This window comes from Otolemur garnettii, unplaced genomic scaffold (assembly GCF_000181295.1).
Source record: "Otolemur garnettii isolate 467f Iridium unplaced genomic scaffold, OtoGar3 scaffold00026, whole genome shotgun sequence".
NCBI lineage: Eukaryota > Metazoa > Chordata > Mammalia > Primates > Galagidae > Otolemur > Otolemur garnettii.
Window position 1 is genome coordinate 10,218,099 of NW_003852421.1, and position 8,337 is coordinate 10,226,435.

Here is an 8,337-nt window from a genome sequence, read left to right on the forward strand (position 1 = left end):
AAAAAAAAAAAAAAGAAAGAAAATAGGAGTCCACCAGATATGCTCACATTCAACTCTCCACTCTCGTATTATAAAGTGACCTATGTCCACACCACGCTACCTCTTCTGCTATTTTCTTCCTTTTGGAGACAGGATTTCACTCTGTCAGGATTTCATTCTGTCACCCAGACTAGACTGAAGTGGTATCATCATAGCTCACTATAACCTCCAACTCCTGGGGCTCAACCGATCCTCCTGCCTCAGCAATGCCCCTTCCCCAAGCAGCTGGGACACAGGTAAGCACCATCTGCCTGGTTAATTTCTCAAATTATTTCTAAAAATTTTTTTTTAATTTTTTGTACAAAGTCTCCCCATATTTTGTCCAGGCTGCTCTCAAATTCCTGGCCTCAAACAATCTTCCCGCTTCAGCCTTCCAAAGTAGCTGGGATTACAGGGATGAGCCATCAAGTACGTGCTCGCCTCTATTCTTCAAGACCAACCATCTGTACTCCAGAACCATATTTCCCTCCAAAGCTTAACTCTTGTCAGCCTCTCACGCTCATGTTTCATCATCTTCCTCTCCACTCTCTCCCTTCTGCTCAATCTATATATACCTTTCACAAAATTCCATACCTCTGTGCTACGTATCACTGCCAGTAATGCACTAGTGTTGATGGTTAGTAGAATGAATTTGTTTTTTACTTTAAAAAAACTAGGTCCTGGCCAGGCGTGGTGGCTCAGGCCTGTAATCCCAGCACTTGGGAGGCCAAGGTGGAAGGAAGGACTGCCTGAGCTCACAGGTTTGAGACCAGCCTAAGCCAGAGTGAGACCCCCATCTCTAAAAATAGCTGGGCGTTGTGACAGGCACCTGTCGTCCCAGCTACTTGGTAGGCTGAGGCAAGAGAATCACATAAGCCCAGGAATTTAAGGTTGCTATATAAATTATGATGCCATGGGCACTCTACTAAGGGTGACAAAGTGAGACTTTGTCCCCCCAAAAAACCTAGGTCCTGCTAATATATTTCATTAAAGTGTTAAATTTTATATACCTATACACCATACCTTGATCATATTCTCATTTAACTTACAGGCAAATTAAGACTTACAAAGGATACAATGGTCTCTAAGATAGGAATTTCCAAAGCGACTTTTTTTTTTTTTTTTTGGAGACAGAGCCTCAATCTGTCACCCTGGGTAGAGTGCTGTGGCATCACAGCTCACAGCAACCTCCAACTCCTGGGCTCAAGCAAGTCCCTTGCCTCAGCCTCCCAAGTAGCTGGGACTACAGGCGCCCACAACACCACCTGGCTATTTTTTGGTTGCAGCCGTATTGTTTGGTGGGCCCAGGCTGGATTTGAACCCGCTAGCTCAGGTGTATGTGGCTGGCGCCTTAGTGGCTTAAGCCACAGGCACTGAGCCTCCAAAGGGACTTTTAAGGACAATTTTCATTATACAGGATTTTCATCTTCTATGCTGACATTCTCATCTTATATGCTAAATCACAGAAAAAAATGTAACTCCTCTAACAGATACTAAAAATTGAAAAAAAAATTCTGCTTTAACCTGTGTCCTCTTCAAGGTATTGCCTCATCTCTTCCTTAATCAAGAATAATTCTATATATTGACTATCCTCTCTACATAGTCCCTTTCATTTACTCTTTCAACCCACTAAAATCTGGTTTCTGCCCCATCACTCAATTCAAACTACTTTCCCAAAGGTCACAATGATCTAATTTCCAAATCCAGTGGAAAACTATCTGTGCCTATCCCACTAAACCTATCTGTTGCACTGGACACTAAAGATCAATCCCTCATTTCTGAAATTCCCCTACTCAGTTTCTGTGATATCACACTTTCCCTGCTGTCCAGGGACCTCTCAACTGTTTCTTCCTGGACTCTATCCACTCTTTCAACATTGGTGTTATTCAGGGTTCCATGGCCCACTGCTTTTCTCACTCTATGTTCTCTCTCTTTCTCAAATACACTCTTCAACCACCACCTACAGGTGTCTCTTAAATCCTTCAGGCCAATTATGGTACCAGTACCTGTCAATCCCTCCTAGGAGAAACTGCCCCACACACTGTCTATACTGAAAGAAGTGGGACCCAGACTATCCTTATGCCAGGAGGATATTTTATAATTTGTTATTCCCCTCACACTCCTACAGCTCTTTCAACACAGGTTAGCACCTGATCTGAAGTCTGCCAATTCACAACATAGCATATAAGGAAAAGCTCTGCCCAATGAAGAATCACGCCTATTAGCTAGGCCAATCTGATAAGTCTCTCAGCAATCCTTAGGAAGGAAAGGATAAGGCAGTCAATAAGGAAAAAGAAATAAGAAAACCATAAACTAGTGACTGCAGCTGAGTCCCTTTAAACAATAGAATACAGTGAACAATCATGAATTCTAGCTGTTAAGAGCACTTAGAGTTCCCTCAACCCCAGAAGACCTGTTCCTGTTCTTTCTGTAAGGCTTGCTTCTTTGGCTTCTTCTGGTTTCCCTGAAGTCAGATCACAGGATTAAGATTCCCATTTTTACTTAACTCCAAATATACTGTAATACTGGTTAGGGTAAGGTGGCTCATGCCTATAATCCTAGCACTCTGGGAGACCAAGACAGGTGAATCAACAAGACAGCTCAGGAGTTCTAGACTAGCCTGAGCAAGAGCGAGACCCCATCTCTAAAAAAATAGCTGGGAGCTTTGGCAGGGGCCTGTAGTCTCAGCTATTCAGGAGGCTTACACGAGAAGATCGCTTGAGCCCAAGAATGTGAGGTTACTGCGAGCTATGATGCCACAGAACTTTAGCCTGGGCAACACAATGAGATTTTGTCTCAAAGGAAAAAAAAAAAAAAATATATATATATATATATATATGTGTATATTTGTGTGTATGTGTATATATATATAGTAATCCTGACTTCCTGACTTCACAATAAATGTCATCCTTGATTTCTCTATCTTCCTCATAATCTCCCAGTATTACCTCTAAATATTAGTATCTTCACAAGTCTGCTCTTCTCTGCCCCTACCATTGACCAAGTTGAGGTCCTTATTTCTAAAATGTTATACTCCTAACAGTCTTCTACATGAGTTTGCTATTTCCAGTCTCATACCTCTTGAAATTATCTTACAGTCAATTGCATAATCTGACAAAGAAAATATGAGTCAGTCACTTCCTAGCTAAAATCCCTTGATGATTCTCCATCTCCTACAAAAGACCTAAACTCAATAAAATATTCCCTACTGCCCCTCACTGATCTTTTCCCAGTTGCTCCTTGTCACACAAATTCCAAAAATCAAAAATTGCTTATAAAACCAAACATAAACAGTAATTCTCTTCTCTATGCTTTTATTTTTCCTCTACTTGTAATGCCCAGTTCCTCCTCTTCCCCTAGATTCTACTACTCCTCCTCTTTTAAGACTGATCCCTTACCTCAACTCCTCCCACCAAGTTATCCCTGACCCACCTCCTTCCCCCTATCCAATGTCAGCCTGGGTTAAATGCTTCTCCTGTATCTTCCATAGTATTCTCTATAACACTCCCCCTTACTACTTTAGTTTGTATCCTTTGAGCTCTTTGAATTCAAAGACAGCATCTTATTCACTAAGTGTTTAGAACCTGGCACAAAGTAAATAGTCACTAAAAGCTTATTAAATAAATGAAGAAACAGTGAGCAAGACATACAAACTGTCTAGGATGATATATAATTATCATCATGATTGTCTACTTTTGAGTATGATTATTAGATTCACTTGATTCTTAGTTACCAATTGACAATTTTAAAGCTAATTACCCAAATTTTTGGCAAAGGGATCCCTGGGAAAGCTGAGTTTGGTTATTAAATTCCTTGATTAAGAAACATTTTTATGAAAAAATAAAAATTTATATTGCTCCATAATTCTTAATAGACATTTGTATAGGTAAGCAAGTATTTGCTGAAACATCTGTTCAACCTGAAGTACAGAAATCAGATCAGCAATTATATTTAAGAAGTGTTAAAAGGCCTTGTGCAGTGGCTCACATCTGTAATCCCAGCATTTTGGGAGGCCCAGGAGGGAAGACTGCATGAGACCAGCCTGGACAACAGAGCAAGATGCTGTCTCTACAGAGAAAAAAAAAATTTAAATCAGCCAGGTATGGGGGTGCACACCTATAGTCCCAGCTTCTTGGAAAGCTGAGGCAGGATTGCTTGAGATCACCTGTTCAAGGCAGTAAGCTATGATTGCACCACTGTACTCCAGCTGGGTGACAGAATGAAACCAAGTCTTTGTTTAAAAAAAAAAAAAAAGCTTTACACCCATAGCACAGTGGTTACGGCACCAGCCACATACAACAAAGTTGGTGGGTTCCAACCTGGCCCAGGCCAGCTAAACAACAACAATGATAATTGCAATAAAAAACAGCCAGTGTTGTGGCAGGCATCTGTAGTCCCAGCTACTCGGGAGGCTGAGGTAAGAGAATCGCTTAAGCCTAAGAGTTTGAGATTGCTATGAACCGTGATGAGACTATCTCAAAAAAGAAAAAAAAAAATGCAATTCATTATTTCATTGCTTCCTATCATTCCCAACTTTTACTTATCTTCCATCTCTCCGAAGCTGTCCTTAATCAGTAATATCAAGGTGTCTGAACTTTCCAAAGCATTAGTGTGTTCCAGTTACCTTTTTCCCCCAAAGAAAGTACTTTTCATCTCAACTATACTTCAAAAAGTTCTAAATGTGATCACCAGATTTTATCTATTTCAGATAATCAGGTCTCATACAAACTGAAAGAGGCCATAAATGGTATCATGGAAAGAACACTACAGAGTCTGGAAAAATTAGTTTCCAATCGTAGCTTACTTATGGACTGGGACTGTCTAACCTCCAGGTGCTCCTACTTTCTCAAATCTAAATGAGAACTCCAGCATCTTGTCCACATTCGTGTGTATGTATCAAAACACTCTGTGAAGTATCCAAATAGTAGTAATAACTCGAAAAATGTAAAAATGCAATCTCTAATTGAACCATTTAGACTAAATCCACTGTCACATTCATTAAAATGCTTTAAAGTAAAGTTATCGTTATAACTAAGTCTAAGCCCATCGCATTTATTCAATAGTGTCAAGAATTTTAAAAATATGAGGGGCCATCCCTGGGTTTTCCAATAGTCAGTGTGTAAGCAAAGGTCCTTTAATACATACATATTATACACACCCTGTTATCCTTCTGCAATCCAATCAACTTTATTTGCAAGTCTGGTTTAATGTTAATCCCTTGAAATGAATTAAGGAACAATATTGCTTCCAAAACCAGTAATTTCAATTTAGAATAACACAATCTTTTTTTTTTTTTTTTGAGACAGGAGCCTCAAGCTGTCCCCCTGGGTAGAGTGCCATGCCATCTCAGCTCACAGCAACCTCCAACTCCTGGGCTCAAGCGAGTCTCCTGCCTCTGCCTCCCAAGTAGCTGGGACTACAGGCGCCCACCACAACGCCCGGCTATTTTTTGGTTGCAGCTGTCATTGTTGTTTGGCGGGCCCGGGCTGGATTCAAACCCACCACCTTGGGTGTACATGGCTGGCGCCTTAGCCACTTGAGCCACAGGCGCCGAGCCAGAATAACAAAATCTTAAAAACAGAGTATGTTCAGAGCAAAAGAAACCACGCTACCTCTATTTCAAAGATGAAAATTCTCACCATTCTGGACCATAATTATCAATTTTTTGAAATTCTCTAATATGCAAATATATGAATAGTAGTTTAAATGTTAAAAATCTCAAAATGCTTAGGTAAAATCAATGCAGCATAATGACAGGTTAAATAAAAATTCACTCTTCTTATTTTGTGATTTCAAAGTTTTATTATCCACTACCTATGACACCTCCCCTTTGCTTCCTTCCTTTGCTGCTTTGGACAGAGTTGCCTAGTAGGTTTGGTATAGTCCTCTCAAAAGACACACAGAAAAATAACAGTAACCACAACAGAAAACTCACACACACTCTATAATAACAAGACAAGAGGAAGAGGCAGTAGAAAGGAGAAAATAGAGATTGTGACAAGGGGGAAGGGAGAAGAAACAAAGGGGACAGAGAAAGAAAAGAAAATGACATCTCCCAGAAATACTGGTTTATGTTCACAAAATAGTGACGTTTCCAGAAAGAGAATCTTAGCATTACACAACAGAAAGTAATAAAGAGGCCAACAGGAAAAATAACTGAGACACCAGTGTCATAAATATTCTAAACTCCAACCAATTTCACATAAACATGTACTCTTCTCTGACCCAAATCATCAATTTTATGTAAAAGTAAAACTAATCAAGACACATTACAGTGCTAAATAAACTGAAATCACAAATCTTACACATCATGGTAATTCAGAGCTGGAAATTTTCTTACCAACCGTCCAGCTCAACTCCCACACTCAGATAAACTGAGTGAGGCCCTGTCTTATAATGTGTCTACAATCACAAATGACTACAGGACTCAGGAAAGCTGGGACTCTTTGTTCAGTAATCTTCCACATATACTGCCTCTGATTTTATAGGCTAATTATTGACCATCAACCATAAATTTAAGATAAAGTTCTGTCACATCTAACACAAGCTTTCTGGTAGCCTGATCAGAAGTAACACTTCATAACACTGTTCACACACATAAAAAAACCAAAATTAAAAGAAAAAAAAAGCAAAAAAATTTATGAAAAACAAAACTAAATAAACTTCACAAGGAATTAACAAAATGTCCTAAGTTAAGAAAAAAACAAAACCCCAACTACTATGTTTTGAAATTTTCAGCCATTTAGATTAAGGAACATAAAATTAAAAGCACTTCTTTGCAACTATGCCAAGAATAAATAGGAGGAATTTTCAACAAGGCCTATTTTGTGTGTGATTCTCTGCAGCCAAATCATTTGGTAGGTTTCTGTTGCCATTCTCCTTCCAGATTAAATAGTAACTCATTTATCAAGGTTCTTCTCAAATTCAGTCCTGTATACTTTAAGGATATAACCACAAGGTTGTTTATACCCAGTACATACATGTCACTAGCTTGTGAGTAGACCCCCCCCCTTTGTAGCCAATCAAAGTGCGGTTGCTTAGAATGCAAAAGCTCCTGTTTTAGGTTTGGGGCCTAAAACACAGTGTATGTCTCCAGACAGACTGATACATTAGATTGATTTTTTCTTCCACACAAGTAAACTTGATGCACGCTATTAAAACAGACTACATTTCAAAAATCCACATAGTGATTTATGATTTTATATACAAAGTATTTGCTTCAAGCTTTGTTTTACCCTAAGAGAGATAAGTGAGGCAGGAGGGGACAAGCACAAGCCTAAGATTGTTGTTTTTAACTGCAGGTGTAAAACATAAGCTAATTTCCTTTAAGTACTATGGAACATTTTTTTTAAGAACCTTGTTTTCAACAAGACTTCGTGTAATACCCAATACACGAATACCTGCACAGGGCATTTCCAACCTGGAGCATAGGTTTGTGCTTCCCAGGAAGCAGGTACTCCTGAGGTTTCCCCTCTTCCCCTCCCAGTCGCTCTTAGTAAGATACACTGATGGCAAACTTGGGCCCTTGTCCTTTTGTCCCCCTTGACAATCTCTGGCCTAATTTTGATTACTCCTCCCCCCACGTATCTCTGCTCTCCCTTAACTAGAAGTCATACCTCAGAACTGTATCTCCCTTTCCCTCAATGTAAAAAGAGAACGCCTGACCCTCCACCTGGAGAACAATGTAACCCAACTCCGAGTCCATGGATTCCTCTACCCAAGCCCCAGGATTTATCTTAAAGGGAAATCGGAAAGCGAGTTCTGTCCTGTCATCCCGGATTCCCTCAAGGTGTCCTACTCCCGGCTGGGATTACCCAGCCTCCCTGCTAGGAGCACTCCACTCACCTTCCTCTCCCACGATCTCGGCCCTCGCCCTCGGACCTCGCACCGGGACCCCAGAGCCCCCCTCGGAGCAGCGGAGCCGGCGGCGAGTCACCTCAGAGGGCACACGCCAGCCGGGGCGGGGGGCGGGGGCGGGTCGACAGCGTCGCAGGCTGCGACCGGACACGTCGGGTCAGCGCCCCACTCCCACCGCAGGACACACGCCCAGTACCTTTGTAGTGCACCCGCAGGTTGTTCTGAGAGAGGCCGATGTAGCTGAACTTGTCCTTTGGGCTCCAGGAGCGAGGCAGCGGCGTCTCCTGCTCGTCCACGGCCGGGTACAGGCGCTTCAGCCGCCGCTGCAGCTCCTTCTCCTGCTCGTTCAGGGCCGAGTCCCCGTGCGGGAAGGGGGCCGCGGCGCTGCTGCCGGCCGCCACGGTCGGGGCCGGGGTGCCTCCGGCCGGGCCGGGACCCACGACGAGGCCCGGGGGCGCCGGG

The 8,337-nt window shown here is 41.8% G+C and overlaps 1 protein-coding gene across 2 annotated transcripts in view; it reads right to left on the minus strand.

Moving 5' to 3' along the window:
• Positions 1-8,330, minus strand: part of RANBP9 (RAN binding protein 9) — a 92,266-nt gene extending 83,936 nt beyond the window's left edge. The window contains exon 1 of one of the 2 annotated variants that reach the window (XM_023512274.1): positions 8,072-8,330. The gene's annotated coding sequence lies outside the window, so the exon portion shown is untranslated. Of the gene's footprint in view, positions 1-7,863; positions 7,968-8,071 lie in introns of those variants that run through there. The other variant, XM_023512275.1, reaches the window with a different exon arrangement.
• Between the last annotated feature and the right edge of the window lie 7 nt (positions 8,331-8,337).